The sequence below is a fragment of the Agelaius phoeniceus genome, chromosome 1, assembly GCF_051311805.1.
Source record: "Agelaius phoeniceus isolate bAgePho1 chromosome 1, bAgePho1.hap1, whole genome shotgun sequence".
NCBI lineage: Eukaryota > Metazoa > Chordata > Aves > Passeriformes > Icteridae > Agelaius > Agelaius phoeniceus.
Window position 1 is genome coordinate 152,041,187 of NC_135265.1, and position 17,454 is coordinate 152,058,640.

General features: G+C 41.2%; 1 protein-coding gene across 6 annotated transcripts in view; it reads right to left on the reverse strand.

Annotated features, from left to right (window-relative positions):
- Positions 1–320: 320 nt before the first annotated feature.
- Positions 321–17,454, reverse strand: part of TSNARE1 (t-SNARE domain containing 1) — a 469,579-nt gene continuing 452,445 nt past the window's right edge. For all 6 annotated transcript variants that reach the window (XM_054647416.2, XM_054647423.2, XM_077189516.1 and 3 more), the window contains one exon: positions 321–10,682. The gene's annotated coding sequence lies outside the window, so the exon portion shown is untranslated. The remainder of the gene's footprint in view (positions 10,683–17,454) is intronic.

Consider the following 17,454-nt stretch of genomic DNA (forward strand, 5'->3'; position numbering starts at 1 on the left):
GAGACACATTTCCACAGTGGCACACGTGAGATTTTTCTTGTGAATTGTATTTTTAGTGCTCTCCTATCACATTCCACTCCTCACTCTCATCATTCCCACCCCAAACTTCTGATTCTTGCTCTCTTGGGGTCATTTTATCCTGTAGATCTCTGCCTCCACCATCTGAACTTTACAACATTTTTCTTTCCAGATTTTTCCTCTCTGTAGCTCAGATGTCAAGGGATTTTAGCAGCAGGGGCTTTAATAATTGTGATAGATCTCAGTGATTTTATAATTGTCCATTAAAATCAAGGGGGAAAGATGACTAAGAGAAAAATAAGTGGTTTTTAAAAACTTTATTTTATAAAACTTGTAGCATAGCTTTTGTTACAAAAAAAATGCAAAACCAGCCAGGTGAAACCAACAATGGACAAAGCAGGTCTTCATTACACACAAGCAGTGGTTGTGTGATCATGGAATAAACACTAAAAGCTTTCACCAACCCTGCTGAGGCTTTTGTGGCTCACCCTCCAAATTACCTCTCTCTCTCCTGTCCCACTCCAGGGGTTTTACCTCACCTGCAATCATCCCTTCAGACCTTCTGACACGGCCCAGCCAGTTCCCCTGGCTCATATTTGTTTTTATGACACTTATTGGCTGTGATAGAAGCCAGCAAGGGGCTGTTCTCCCACCTCCATCTCCTGCCCCCATGGAGCTGAGCACTGGGTTGTGGCTGGGGAACATTAACTCTCCAAAGGAGCATGGAAATGTTTGCTCTGACTGGTGATCTGGGAGGTTTTATTGTCATGATTACCGTCTTGCTCTTCTATTCTTAGCTCCAGTTCTTGCTTTTAGTGCCTGCCATATCTCAAGGGGTTTTGCAGAGACAGAAGTAATTTTCTGGAGAGGAATGTGGAAGCTTCCATGTGGCAAAAAGTAGGGAATGGGAGTGTGGTCAAGTGGGCAGCAAATCAGGATATGAATCAAAGACTGCTGAAACTGAGAAGAACAATAAGAACAATATGAACTGCAGGGCCTTTGGATCCTATATATATATATATATCTATGTATATAAAACTATATCTTATAATGCCACATCTTTGTGTGGGGCAAAAATGTAAAAATATCACATTTTTCTGGTGAAAAGCTATGTTTCATAATATGTAGGAGGGGCTGCTGAGAGCAGGAGAGCAGTGTATTTCTCAGCACTTCTCTATAATATGTTGTCCCTTTAGTTGTAAAGTGTTTTACTGGGAGATTAAATACAATCCTTAAATCCTTTACTGTCAACATAGTCTGAGTCCAAAGCAAACAATGCACATAGCAGCACCAAGCCTTTACTCCTGATCAAGTAGGGAATTGATGAGCTCAGAAGGCAGTGCCAGGATTGCCTCTCTTGGCCACAGGTAAGGAGAAAGCTCTGCTCCAAAATGAGCATCTGAGTTCTTGCTTGCACAGATCAAACCCCTGTTTGTACTATCATGAGTCTGGGAGAAATCCATGGGAGACATGAAGAGGGAAAAGGTTTCAGTGCTGTGGACAGAGAGGTGGAAGGTGAAAGAGTGGCTTTTTAAATCTTTCCAAACCTCCTCACCACTCCAGACCTCACTGGATTGTCTTCCCAACTCATCACCTCCCTTTATCCTCTCTAATTTTTTTTTTAACCTGTATTTCTTGGAGGCCTGACATCATCTTCACATTCTTTCCCTCGAATTCTACCACACTTTTGATGCCTTAAGGGCTGGAAATGAGAGTGAGGATCCCAGATGTGCCAGGCAAGTGTTCTGCCTTTTGGGGCCACCTCACAGATATTTTTTTTTTGCCACAGCTGACAGAACAATGAACCTCTGATTCAATTAAACTTCTATTTAGCCACACCAGGAAAAAGGAAGCAAAAACCCAATGCACACTTCTCATCAGTAAAGCAGAAAAAATCAAGCTCATGTACAGGCAAAGATTAACTAGTTGTGAAGAATAACAACATACTAGGATGACAATTTGGCTTCTCATTGTTTTTCTGTTGTCCCTTAGTCTTTGGAAACTGCCCCTGCCCTTCAGGAGAGGGCAAGCCCTGATGAACTGAGTGGCTGGAGAAAGGCAGAAATATTCACCTCACATAAGAAGCCAACAAAAGTGAAGTGATCTTTCCTTTCCTGGTTGTTCTTCACCTTCTAACACAAGAGAAATATCGATGATTTTTAGCCCATGGACACTTCATAGATGTTGTTGATCATGGAAGAGGGGTGGTTGACTGCCAGGATAGCATAATACAGACTATTTGATGCCATTTCTCAGTAAGATCAAAGATCAGAAACTGAATTTTATTGTTATGGATCCAACATGGAATTAGTCATACCTGGAATCCAGCTGACTTGGAGGAACAAAACACATTAACTGAAGAATTAGCAGCTGCCTATCTTGACTCAAACATGAAAAGTCGTTTTGTCTTTACTGCATATCCATATCATCTGAATTCTCTTCAGCTGGTGCTCAATTTCCTCCCTGTGGATGTATCTTCTTCCTCTGAGTTATCCCAATAAATCCTTCCACACTATCCAGTGCCAGAGTTTTGTGACCATAACCCACAGATATAACTTCTCAGGTGTCACTACAGTGAAGTTCTTCACAACAAAGTTTTCTGATTTTAGTAATATATAAAGCCATTGATGAATCCTCTAATGACTTTAGGGAATGGAGAGTGACTTTTTTTTCAGTCTTTGCACTGTGCTTGCATTTTCTGCTTTGGGGACCTTAAATATTTCAGGGCATTTATAAAGGTTGACTTCTTCTTGCCTGCCTGCCTACCTCTGTGGAGTATTTTATTTGGTCTTATGTCAAATGAAGATGCAGGCTCAGAAGGTTAGTAACACTTAAAAGCACAGGAAAGATCAATATGGGATTTGGAAAAGTGGGAAGAAGCAGCCCTGATGGAACTTTATAGCCCACCAGAGAGTTTTTATCTTGGAGCTTTGTGAAGGGAAAATCAGTCTAGACTCACCCTACCTAACTGAGGCTCTAAATTTTGAACACATCAGCCCTTGGGAAACATAAGAATCTCCAGAGGGTAGTAGAGTCTATCCCAAGATCTTTTTCCACTGACTGTAATAGGAGCTGAAAGTGGCTGCGCTCATTTTTAAATGCTTAAAGTAAGATAAGGTGAATCTGGGCTCAGCACTGAATCTAACTTACCTGTAAAGAAAACGAACACTAAAGCCATCCTGCAGATTGAAGAATTGCTGAGTCTGTGCTTGGAATGTGCAGGGCTGGAGGATCCCGGCAGAGGCTTCTCAGCACTTGGCCTTGCTGCTGAGCATGTCAGAAATACCCCAGAGGAATCATAAAGCCAGGAAACAAAAGGCAAAGGACACCCCAGACCTGCCTGGTGTTTCCCTGCCTGCTGCTGTCAGCACTGCCTCTCATCCCAAACTCCTGCCTTTTGCTAACTGCCTGGTGATCAGGAATTCCAGGAGTTGTTCTGGTGCATCAACATTCTCCATGAAGTCCTTTTTTGCTTAGTTTTCTTTCTTTATCTAGTGTGACAGCAAGCTGGGTACTACAAAGTTAGTGCCACAGTTAGAGGATTGCAGTAATCACTCCTGGGATCTCTTTTCAGTGAACTCTACTCTGCTCTTGTGAGACCTCTCCTCCAGTACTGTGGCAAAACCTCAGCCCCCAGTACAAGAAAATGCTGGACTGAGTCCAGAGAAGGACACCAGATTGATCCAGGGCTGGAACACCCCAGCTGTGGATCCAGGCTGGGAGAGCTGGGGCTGTCCAGCCTGGAGAAGAAAAGGCTCTGAGGAGACCCAAGAGCCCCTTCCAGTGCCTGAAGGGGATCCAAGAGATCTGGAGAGGGACTTTTCACAAGAGCCTGAATAGCTGGGATGGGGGATGATATTCTTAAGCTGAAGAAGATTGGGTTTAGATATTAGGAAGAAATTCTTTATGGTGAGGTTGGTGAGGCACTGGCACAGGTTGCCCAGAGAACCTGTGGCTGCTCCATCCCTGGAAGTGTTCAACAGCAGGCTGGATGAGACTCTGAGTAACCTGGGATAGGGGCAGGTGTCCCTGTCCATGGCAGAGGGGTTGGAAATAAATGACCTTTAAGATCCCTTCCAGCCCAAACCATTCTGTGATTCCTTGATCCTGCTTTCATGTTTTGCAGCCAGCACCAGCCAGAGTCCCCTGGGCTCTCTGGTTTGTCTCTTCAGGCACTTCCTTTCTCCTCCAGAGTTCACATCCTGCAGGGATGTCACTGCACTCAGCATGGAAGCACCTCTGCAGCTACACAAACACATCCAGACCCTGCAGGGTCTCTGAGCTGTGTCACGCCCTGAGACATAGAGTGCAGTGGCAGAAGTGACCCATATAATGCCCAAGTTTATCCAGTAAATACCTGCTACAAAGTCTTTCATTCATATCTACAAGCTGTGTGAACAAAGGATGGAAAAGGATGCTCCAGCTACACCTGTCATGAACTTTTTGGCTTTTTGCCCTTGAAATAAAAAGGAGGCTTAGCATGGGGATGATTCACTGTATCCTACTGTACTCTTGTGATTCTTGAGCACAGAGAGATCCTGTTAGGCTGTCAAAGGGAGCAAAGCAGCCAGGCAGAAGTTGCAATAGGAGATTGAAAATTCAAGCAAAATATTTTGAAAAGTGATTTCAAGATGGGATGTTGAGGAATTTCCCCAGGCGTTTGGTAAGAGTCCCTCACTGGAGGTGAGAATTAATTTTTAATAGAGTTTACTTCTGAATCTTCAAATATTCCACTTCAGGGGCAGAAGAATGTCACTTTAAACTTTTCAAAGGAAGGAAGGAAGGAAGGAAGGAAGGAAGGAAGGAAGGAAGGAAGGAAGGAAGGAAGGAAGGAAGGAAGGAATATTTATTTTCCTACACATTTTTCCAGAAACCCCATGACGTTCCTTGCTCTGTTTATATCAACCAAAAACATGTTCACCTTGGAGATAGGTTCTAATTTAATTTTTACATATATATATATATATATATATATATGTATGATTTCTAGCTATGATGGTTAGAGATTTTGGCATTGGTCATAACTCCATTACACTGAAACAAGGATTACAAAGCAACAGTGACATATTTAATTTTCTAAATGCTATCTGATACTCTTAAACCTGATACTCCTGTTACTGACAGCATCCAAGGATCGGGAATCCCCATATTTTATTGTGAAACTCAGCAATTTCTGCCACCACTGTGTATAATCAACAATCAAATTACCAATTGTCATCATATTTTTATTCATCTGCTTTCCATGGCAAGGTGACATGGAGTTGGCCCAATGTCCAAAGCAAACGATAAATTCTAGAACCAGTAAAACAAAGAAGAAGCCAATTAAACTTCCTTATCACATATTACTGAGCTGCCCCAGACCAATTACAACCGTATTTCTTTGTGGTCTAATTAGGTTCAGCTCAGTTCCACAGTGTGGAAGGCTGTAATGAGTGAGCACATGAGAAGCACAGCCCAGACTCCATGTGAGGGATCATTAATATGCTCTGGGCTGCTGCCTTGGAAGAGACTGCACCTCATTATGTGGGTTAACACACTTAAACTAAATGGATGAATTGCAGCCACTTTCAGTGTTTCAAGTCCCCTTGGACTGACAGAACTGCAGATTAATAAGTTGTTAGAGAGTGATCTGCTGACCTGCTCCATCGTTCTTCGCTTTCGCTCCATCCGCTCTTAGAGGCGCGAAATGCTGAAGTGTAGGAATGTGTCAGTCACTGCATTTTCACTTTTGTGGCTTTCTCTGGTTTTTGACTGAGAAATTACCAAAATAGGTGAAAGAGAGAAATAAAATGCTTGGCATGCCCAATAAGTTCAGTTGGCTTTGTATCAAAATGCAGCATGCGCAGGAGATAACGGGTCCCCTGCTAGCACAAAACAGCTCAGGGTAAAGGCTGAACTCCTTTCAGCTGGATGGGACTGTCTAAAAGTCAGCATTTCATAGAATCAGAGAGAGGTTTGGGCTGGAAGGAACCTTAAATGTCATCTTGTTCCAAAGCCCTGCCATGGGCAGGGTCATCTTACTCTAGACCATATTACTCCAACCTGGACACTTCCAGCTTCTCTGGGGAGTCTGTGCCAGAGCCTCACCACTCTTATAATAATTTCTTCCTAATATCTAATCTAAAACATTGCTCTTTGGGGTTTATAGCCTTTGTTTAACAGGCGATGGAATTATGATGAGGTGGAAAGTGTGTATTGAGACAGACTGCCAACATCTTTTGTCAATGGAAGGAAAAAGTGGATATGAAATTATAGTAGTTGGAGCCAAATTAAATGAGACAACAAAAACAAACCCTAGGATTTCATCGATTTCTTTTTTTTTTTTTCCCTGCTGGCAGTAGATCTTTGAAACTTGTTTTTAAGCCACAGCATCACCTGGAAATTCCCTCAATGGAAAAATTAGGATTGAAGATTGTGAGATTACTAGGGAAAAAAGATCAAAGGTACTTTTTCTGTCTCGAGTTTACTTGTTTTTGCCAGTGCTGGAGACAGAATACTGAGTGATGTGTAGCATTGAGCTGAGGCAGTAGAATTGTCCTCATGTCCTACCTTGTGCTGATGAAGGCTCAGAAGGCTCCTCAAGGCTTCCTCCTGCTTAGTTCAAGCAGCTGTTTTCCCAGCACAGCAGATTTCACAGAATCATAGAATCCCCTGAGTTGGAAGGGACCTACAAGGTTCATCAAAGTCTGACTTTTGGAATTGTATATGCAGTAAAATTTTTCATGTGTGTCCTAAAAGGGGAGAAAAAGTCAATAAATTGTTGAAGAGTTGATGGCATGTGCAATACTCTCAGTTTTGAGATCTGTCTCCTTTTGTGGACTCAGTTTTGGCAAACAGTCATTTTTAAAGGTCTCAGGATCTGAGAAATTCCCCTGGCTCCTGCATGGCTCGTCAGCAGCAGCACAAGGCACCCAAACAAGTTTCTTTTCTCATGTTCGCATTTATCCTAAAGGCACCAGAGAAAGAACTGCTTCCTATTCCACTCCAGACTAAGAGGACCTGACAACTTAATAATTGAACTGGGTACTTAGCTCACCATGCCTCTGATGTGCCTCTTTTTAATTGATTTTGTCAGGATCTTCTTAACTTCTCTTCCACTGTTGCCAGCATGCTCTCACTCCTCGTAGTGCCTTTGCAAAGAGGTTTTATTAGAATTTTCCCCTGTCATATCCCATTCTCACCTATTTGTTACCAATTAACCCTCTACACCATGGTGGTTTGCAGGACCTGCCAAAGTGAACTACCTGCTGTTGGAAATCTTTGAGCTCTGTGTCTCTGCCAGAGATATTGTAAAGAAGAAGAAACTGTGCCTGTGTTTTCTCTCAAAGCATCAGTAACAAAACCAGCTGCTTAATGGCATTGTTAGATACTCTGTTTTCCATGAGGAGGGCAAAGGAAAATGTACCCACGAAGTGAGTGAAGGAATAGAAAATAAATCTTCACTTGCAGTTGCAGTCAATGGCTCATTGTCCAAATGGGGATTGGTAACAAGTTGTGTCCATGTGGAGCCAGCATGATTTAATATCATTATAAATGACACAGACACCAGGACTGAGTGCAGCCTTCTGCAGGTTTGTGAAGGATACACTAGAAGGAAAGGATGCTGGGCAGGGGGGCTTTGACAGGCCTGGGAAATGTGAGTTGTGTGAAGCTGAACAAGGCCAAGAGCAAAGTCCTGCACCCCATCAGGTGAGATCACTCAGCAGTTCCTGCCCTGGGCAAAACACTCAGCCTAGGGAAATTATTTAGTTTAGTGTGTTACCAATGAAATCAGAGCAAGATGATGAGAAATAGACCCAAATGTTAAAATACCTTCCTCCCACTCCTCCCTGAGTTTGACTTCTCAGTCTTTTGTCTGCTCCCCCTCAGTGGGGCAGAGGGACTGGGAATGGGGCTTGCAGTCACTTCCTCACCCATCTTTGCTGATCCTTCTTCCTCAGGGGGAAGGACTCCTCACATTCCTCCCCTGCTCCATTTTGGGGTCCCTTCCACATGAGAATTTTCCAGGAACTTCTCCAGTGTGAGTCCTTCCCATGGGCTGCACTTCACAAAGTGCTCCAGTGTGGTCCCTTCCACAGGGTGCAGTCCTTCAGGAACAGGCTGAGCCCTTCTGGGGTGCTTGTGGGGACAATCAAACCTGCTCCAGCGTGGGCTCCTCTCTCTGCAGGGTCACAGGTCCCCAGGAGCCCCCAAGAGCTGCAGGGGCTTGGGTGCCTCACCAAGGGGCGCAGGGGCATCTCTGCTGCAGCTCCTGGAGCAGCTCCTGCCCCTCCTTCTGCCCTGACCCGGGTGTCTGCAGGGCTGTTCTCACACATTCTCACTCCTCTGGGTGCTGCTGGGCTTCCACTGCTCAGCCTGGAGAGGAGAAGGCTCTGCACAGACCTCATTGCACCATCTCAATTTATGAAGGGAGCTCATGAGAAAGACAGGGATTCTTTTCACTGGACAGAAGAGGCAATGGTTTTAAACTGAGAGAGGGGAGATTTAGATTAGACATAGGGAAAAAAACGTTTATAGTGAGGGTGGTGAGGGCCTGGCACAGGCTGCCCAGAGAAGCTGTGGCTGCCCCATCCCTGGAAATGTTCAAAGCCAGGCTGGGACAGGGCTTGGATCAACCTGGGATAGAGGAAGGTCCCTGTGGCAGGGACTTAGACTACACAGTCCTTGAAGGTCCCTGCCAAACCAAACCATTTTATAATTCTATTCTTTAGCACGAATATGCTGTTTTATAGTGACCTCATGAATTGTTTGGGGTTTTTTTAATGGCATTTACCATTATAACCAAGTCTACAATACACAACAGCCCATCTTTGCTGCCATTTGATTTCCTCCTTGCTTGAAGCCAGGCAACCTCTGAAGTTTCAGCAGAGAAATTCTTTACCTGGGTCATCAATGCCAAATGATCTGCTGTGTGAGCTGGCCCAGGGAAAGCTCAATCATACTAATGAGGTAATCACTGAGCTCCTAATGAATGGGATTAGTGACTGGGCAAGGATTGTTTGTCCTGGATCCCTTGCTCAAATGCAGCTCGAAGCTCTCAAAATATTTGCTTGCAATCAGCTACGAGTTTGGTTCGTTTCAGCTCTCACTAACTAAATGAAAATTATTTTCATCTCTGCAGGATTTGCCAAATGTGCTGATGGAGGCAGTCTGCAGTTTGTGGTGGAGAGAAAAGGGGAGTTCTAGTTCAGAAGTAAACTCTCTGTAATAAGGTAAAGCCATAGGTGTCATAATTTCTAATTTCATGCCAGCACGAAGCTTGGCTGGAGAAAAAGAAGAGTGTCACTCTATTCAATAGCTTTTCTTAATAGCAATTAATGAATATTTAATGTAACATATACCAATCCAGTTAGGTAGATTTTATATTTCTAAAGAAAAGCCACTAGGAACTGTGACTTGTGTTTCTTCTCCAAACCTGACTGTGCTGATTTAAGAAGTTTCACAGTTTTGACCCTGAGTGAGCTTAAGCACCTACAAGATTTCTCTGAGCATTTTCTGTGCTCAACCTTTACTGATGAAAGACTGTGTCAGCTCTTTGGAAAAGGAGCATGTAACTGATATCAGTGCAGGTGAGAATCCAGTTTAATATTTGTTATTCATTTCTAAAACTCCACGATACCCAAACCCCCATAACATATAGAGGTAACTTTTTTTTTTTTTTTCTTTTTCTGGTAATAAATATTTTTGTCAAAAGATTTTGCTTTTCCCAATGAGTAAAAAATATATAATTTTGTTAAATTCTCTTCAATAATTCCTATGGCATTTTAATTAAAACCATTTTTGAAATGCTTTATTTACTGGAGGAAAACCGCATTTATAACACATGACACATTTAAAGATGAATATAAATGGCATTTTCAATCATGTTGTCAGGAAAAAACATTATGGATGAAAATGGAACAAACTCACAAACATTGGTTGCATTGAAACCTATTAAATGAAGTTGGAAGCAAGATTTGGCATTTTTCATGAGTTATCTTGCTTGTTTTTTTTTTTAAAGGCCACCAAAAAAAATAATATAATGTTTTGTTTATTTGTCCTGTTCTTTCAGGGCCGTTTCTCATGAATAAATATGGTGTTCTGTGCATACAGTGGGATCAAATAACCATCTAATTGATGTGTTGTAAACGGCACATGAAATTGTGGAAGTGCTTAGCTCAGATCCAGCAGAGCAAATTCTAAAGCAGCAGTGCACAGCAGGGGAATCTGAGCTAAATTAATTTTTAAACATACAAAAAGAGTAACAAAAAAAAAAAAAGAACCAGACAAACTTCTTGACTTTCACAATTTTAAATGAGCAGAATTGGAGATCAGGAGCATGTTAAAAACACAAACAACAGAGATGAATTAACAGCTACTTGTCTTACAGCACATTGTAGAGCAAATCTGGAGGCAAAGAAATAGAATTCCCCAGATACAGGGGGCATAATTAAAATCTGTAACATAAGGTAAAACACACCTGTGATGAAGAGGGGGAAAAATAGGCAAAATTATTCACAATGATACCAACACACAGTATAAAACTTAGCTTTTCTTTCATACAATTAGTGCTTGTTGGTTATAGCAGGTTTAACATGACGCGATCAGAAATGCAGACACGGACGTGGGGCTTGAGTGTGCAGTGCCTTGAGAATCCATTCCACTTCCCAGGGTGACCACAGGCTCTGTAAAACCAAGAACAGCTGGTGAGTATTCACAGGGCCCGCAGAGAATTTCTGGTGCAGAGGTGTCCCTGATGGAAGGGTGGCTGCTCCCAAAAGGCACAGACAGCAACAAAGCAGATCAAGCTCCAGATCAAGCTCAGGAAAATGTATTTTCACTGATGCCAGGCTGAGGCAATTGTGGAGGTGAAAGGGATGAGAAGACTGGGACAGATTATCTACAAAGGCTGTGGGCTCCTCATCCCTGGAAATGTTCAAAACCAAGTTGGAATGGGCTGTGAATAACCAGGAAAGATTCCCTGCCCATGGCAGAGAGGTTGGAATGAGATCATCTTTAAGGTCCCTTCCAACCCAAACTTTTCCATGGTTCTGTGACTGAGAATACAGAAAACACAAATTCATCAAGAAAATACAGTATTTAACCTGCTGCAGCAAGGAAAATAGTAAATTTTGTGTTCTCTTCAATGCCAGCAGTTCCCATACCTGGAGAAAAGTGCATTTAATTTTAAAAATATCATTTTCTGCAAAATGGAAAAAGAATACAAGACAGAGCATGGCACTGCGCACTTTGCTCGACAGAATATAGCTGAGAAATTGTATTATTTCCCATTTTTTCATGCCATGAAAAAAATGAAAACCTTAGGCACTTTCTCTGACTAGGAACAACTCATTATATCTTGTAGATGTGTAATTAGAGATCAAAAACATGTAGATCTAAACCATAAAATGTTTACACTATTCATGTAGACAAGTTAATGGAATTTTTAAAAAAGTCGATTTTTGATCAAAGAGTCTGTTTCTATCCAATTACTGTAAAAGAAACTTCTTAAGAAAGACATCAGCAGCAGGATAGCACCTCCAAGATCAGCACTTTGCACTTCTGGGGTTACACAGATTGTATTTTTGCACTCACCACCCATGAAACAGCCCTGAGTGTTTGTAAGAAGCATCACTATGAAATATATCAGCAGGCTTTTGTAGTGTTTGTGTTTATTCTACCTCTACTTCCTCAGTGACTGTGTTTGTGTACACATGCAGTCTAAGAAAATCCAGTTAAACTTGTTATCCAGGGTGAGGAAAGGAATGACAAACTGGATTGTCATTATTACTACTGAAGGCATAACTGATAACAACTTCTTTTCTTTTTTCTAGCTCTTTTTAATACAGGTGAAAGCCTCATAAACACTGTTTTAATTATGCTTTACTGCAAACCAACAAGGTGTTAAAATAGACCACGATCAGACACAAAGCAGCCAAATACAGACACAAACATATTTTCATTTATGCTAATTTCTAAACTGCTCATTATAAGATTGTTCAGATAATATTTTTTAAAACAGATGTCCTTTATGTGCTCTGCTGCAGATACAAAGCAGAGATGAGGGCTCCTGCACTGTATTCACATAAACACCTCAGAGAGGCAATAGAAACACTCTAATGGAAGGGTACCCTTCTGAAGATGACAGTCATCCCAGCTAATTTAAGGTCTAAGCACCTCCATCTGAGTAGAATGACTTCCAGGCTCCAGGCTCCTATTACAGTAATTACAAGTCTAATCAATACAGCCAAAGATTTTTAGGGTTTTTAGGGTGGGGATCATTTGAATAAAGTAATCAACTCCATATTGACCTAAATTTCACTGGCTGGTATTGACTCACATTAACTGCAAAGGGATCTTCAGGATGACTTTCCCAGATGCAGAGAGGTTCACTGTTGACATCTAAATTTAGCTGCACAAATTCAGCAGCCAAAGTCCTTTTAATGTCACAAGAGGAGCTGCTCAAGTCACTCACACAAGTAAAAAAGCCCTGGAAAGGGGACGCGCACCACTAATCATTAACCTTTCCTTCCACTTGGGAGCTATTCTCACTTTTCTGTTTATTTAACATTTCCCAGCACTTTTAAAAGAGGAAAGGCTCTAAGGTGAACCTTTAAGGTCTCTTCCAACCCAAACCATTTTATGGCATTATAAAATTCTATAATATTCTGCAGGTACCAATCAACAACATTCAGCACCTGTTCAAGTTACAGAACCACAGAATGGTGATTCTGGAGATGAAGCAGGGTGAGCAGCACTGTGACCAGCTGGATTTTCAATAGTTCCAAAGCTGGAGTCTCCACAACTCTCAGCAACCCATTTCCTCAATTTGGTCAATCTTATATCAAGAAAAAAAAAAAAAAAAGTTTTCATATGCTCAAAAATATTTTTCATTTTTTTCAGGTGGTGATCACTGCCTTTTGACCTAACAGCAGAAACCACTGAGAAGAGCCTGCTTCTTCCTTCTTTATCCCCCTGTCTCAGGTATTTATAGATGGGAAAGGTCCTCCACAGCCTTCCCTTCCCCAGGCTGCAGTCCCAGCTCTGTCAGCCTCTCCTCATATGTCAGAGAGCTCCTGTTGCAGGCACACACAGGCCTTTGTCCAGGAGAAAAAGAACACAGATCCTCTGGAGCTTGCACAGAATTCTCCAAGCACTGGGATGAAGAGCACCATGGGTTGGACACGAAACTAAACCCTAAGTCCAGCACAGGTCATTGCTCTTAGCAGCCTCTGCAGCTGCTGGAGAGTCTGAATTTTGATTTGCAGGCAGGGAAAATATTTATTTAAATTTAAATATTTAAAATGCAAAAGCCATTTGGATAAGAAATAGGTAATGTAGAGACTTGGAGTGCAACAAGGGAGATTCTCCAGATACAAACTGGCTAAAAGATGTTGTGGGCCAAAAACCCAACAGACTTCATATACCTTTCAGGTTTTCTTGAGGATAAAAGTGAATTTAAGTTATTGAGAGAGAGTTTGTCATACTCTTAGGTTTTGATTAAAGATGGTTTTTTACTTTTTGGGTAGTAATAATTATGCTGAGTTTAGCAGTTCTACTCATGGACTATGCAGTCTTATCTTAGTTGCCATATAAATAGAGAACTAAATAATAATCTTTTGAAAGAAATAAATTAAAATTATGCTGGATTATAGGTTTCCTAGGTTTTCTTTAATGTCTTGGGAACTTTACTGGTATAAACGTGTCTGTCTTGAGGCTGTGTCTGTCTATATTTCTGTGATTATTTTCATAATCATTAAAAGGAAACAGATAAATTTATCTTGATTTTTTTTCATGAATAAAGAGAGAGGGCAAATAAAAAAAAGCACTCTGCTGCTATCAGGGTGCTAAATTTATGCTTCTATAAGCTGACAGATCTCTTCACTGAGAAATGTAATAGCAGACTGTAAAGAGCTGCTCCAGCCATGTGGTAGCTCTGAGCTGCTACAAGAACCTGAGGTAAGGATCCCTCCTCATTAGCTCAGAGAAGAATCTTTCCCCTCTTTGAGGTTTTCAGTGTAGACTCTGCTCATTTATTTAGTCTGGGTTGTTCTGGCTATGAATTAAAGAGGTGGTCTCATGGGAAGATAAATTATTCAGAGTAATAAATGATAATTTGTCTGTACCTGCTGTTGTTCCAAATCAAGTGAGATCTCTGTCTGGGCAAGTATGAGGATGTGTATCACACTGTGTAAATAAGCTGTGATAATATAACCTTTGACATTTGCAAATTTTTATATGGATTTAAGATTTTCTCATAGACACAAATCTCAAAGGACTTCTCTGTTGGAGAAGTCTCATCTAGATAAATCATAGTCCATTACTAATAGTAGGTGACCATTATATATGCAGAGATTTTGGGTGGTTGAAAGTTTCTTTAAAAGTGTGAAACAATGGCAATCAATAGAAGCTGATTGAGATGATTGAAGGTGGCCCATGAAATTCCCAAGTGGAATTCTGCCTCAGTGAAAGGGGAGAGATGACCCAAATCTCGTTAAAGTCCATGCAAACACTCACTGACTTTATCCAGCCCATAGGAAAGGTCTTGCAGCTGCTCTGCAAAGTCACAGAATGAACAGCTGGATTTTGGTGGTGAGCACTGACAACATGGACATGAAAATAGCTCTTCAGAGTTATTTAAAGGTCCTTCCCAACATGTCAGACTCAGGCAGGGAGGGAGCCTGTGCCCGTGCTGGACCCTCAGCACAGGTGTCTCGAGTTGCAGCCCACAGAAAGGAAATGTTAAGCCCTTGACTTGATCTTGCCATTTTTTGTTTAATTCAATTTTGTTTTCTCTTATTTTGATTTTGATTTTTAGTGTTTTGATGAACCTGTTTCCAAGGCACTACTGGCTTTTGATATTTTCAAACTGAAACCTTCCCATATGCAAATTTACACTAATTAAATCCATGTCACAACACACTTTATCTGCTTTCCTCTGAAACTACTGCATACTTTATAGTTTCAGATGCACATTGCAAAGTAGTTTCCAAATATCACAAAGCTGAAATCCTGTGACATCATCTCATTCACGATGTGAATGTAGAACCTAAATTAATCTGTGAGGCTGACAGTGGAGACAGCATTTTATAACATGAGGATCTAAATTGTCTATTTCTGAAACCCCTAAGAGAGTATTAAAGGGAAAGCAGGAAATCTGTGGTTGTTTACATTTTTCTGGCTCTAGTTCCTTGTAGCTGCTAATATTCTGATTTTCATTTCTTGACAATATGGTAAATATACTTTGTTTCTGTGTTTAGGATTCAATAGATCACCAGCTTTGGACATCAACATCAAATTTATCCCAAGTCAGATAACCTTTCTCTGCAGTTGGGGTGCAATTCATGGCTTAACTCATTTGATATTAATCTCTTCCATCTGTGGTGGCAGGGAATGGCCTCTGAAAACCCTTCCTGATCACTTTGATGAAGGTTTCAAAATGGGCTTGATTTAACAGCTTTATTTTATACATAAATTTTAATGATGTATTTTCAGCATAGAAAATAAAGAAAATACAAGGAAAGGAAGAAAAAGGTCACAATACTAAGAAAACCTGTGGTGTTTCCTGCCTCTTTGAAGCTGAAGTTAATCAGATTGCAGATTAGTCTGAGAATTACATTTCTGACATTGTAAACTTTCCCGAGCTTTAGCTGGGCCTTTTTTCAAGTGTAGTACACAATGATGAGATTTTGCCTTCAGTAAAGACTGTTGTTTCGTCAGTTAAAGTTCATCTCTTTAAAGAATCCTTCCCACTAATTTTCTAGGGAAGCAAATGATGTCCACTTTTCATTACAGAATTTCTTCAGCGCACAACTGCCCCACAGCAGGAAAGCTGCTGCTCTTATTCAGCCACTCTGGTCATTTCTGCTTATACTGGAGTTCTAACAGCAGCTTCTTAAAATAGGACAGACCTAATAACCCAAGAGTCTTCTGTCAGAAAAAAAATGAGATGGCAGGGTGATGATATACCCCGTGCAATATGGCTTAATATTCACTTACACTTTTATTTCCCCTGTGCTTTCTCTTATTTGCATCAATGGTTCCCAGAAGCCACCTTTGATTCAACTTCACTGAAATAATTTCTTTTTCTGCTTAGAAAGATGGCCCAGTAGAAATCCAGGCCCTTTGGAAGTCTAGGGTATTTTTGGCCCTGATATGAAGTTCTTCAAATTTGGCAGCTGCAGTTCATTGTTAAAATAGGAGTTTTGGATAAAGATATTAATGCAAGTGCATGGGTATGTGTCAGGGACCACCACGAGAGCATGGGTGTGTTTTGTGGAGAGTATAGGTTAACCCTAAAGCAAAACTAAAACAAGGAATTAGATGATACTGGGAACAAAATAAAACAAAACCCCAGCAACAAATCCCAAACCTACAGTCCAGGCACTGTCTGGGGGGTCCAAGAAGGGTGTTGTCTATCCAAATCAGTTCCTTGGGACTCACTACACTGAAAGAAATCCCAAATCTTTTCCATCTTCATGTTTAGTCATGTTCCCCGTAGGAATTTACCCCTGTGCATTTCAGTCTGACCCCTAAAGATATGTCTTAGCAGTGCACAGTACACGGCAAAGCTTTTAAGAAACGTGCAACTGGGACTCATATAAACATGCAAAAAAGGTCTGCAGCAGCTCAGAATTTGCACCTGGGAGGCAAAGCTGCAGAAGATGACATAATAATGGCCAGAGATGCAATGGGTGATATCACATTTCAGAAGTGAATATTGCTAGCTGAACTTCGGGGATCATGAGAAAATTCATTTCACAAAGGTGGAATGCCCAGAGCGTGGGAGGTGACACGTAATGAATTAGAGTAATTTTGCCCAACCTGTTAAAAACAAATGCTGTTATAGAAGTAGCAGGGCCATTTGCATAAAGATTTTTAAATTACCTGGTGTTGAATATGTGAAACATCGGGTAATGACATTGCAAACTCAGCTCTGATTAAATGGCAAGTGAAGAGCGAATCTCAGCAGCATTGTCTTATCACATTAAAACAAGGGGAAAATCTATTTATGAGTGAGCTGACCTCATTTTTTCTCTCATAGCCCGCTGTGCGTGGCAGAGTTCGGTATGATTGAAAAGTCATTGCATAGTTCTGTAACATGACAATGTTTAATACAAGAAAAAGTTCTTCTTCAACCTCCAGAAACCTTTTTTTATTTTGAGCGATGCAGTTGATCTAAGTCCCAGATGCATTTTTTGAGGTTGTGTGAGGTTTAAAATTTGCGTTCTTACAAGCTCTCCCAGAAAGTTCTGAGAGGAAACCTCAGGAGCTATCTGAAGCACAAACTTCATCCCTCTACTATAGCAAGTCAGGAAAGAGAAAGAATCAAACCCACTTAATAATTAGGCCTTGCTTCTTCTCAAGGTCACAAGTCACAGGAGATGCTTCCTCCAAAGAAATGTGCACTCATTTTCTCTTAATATTACTTTTCTTGTAGAAGCATTGTCACCCTGT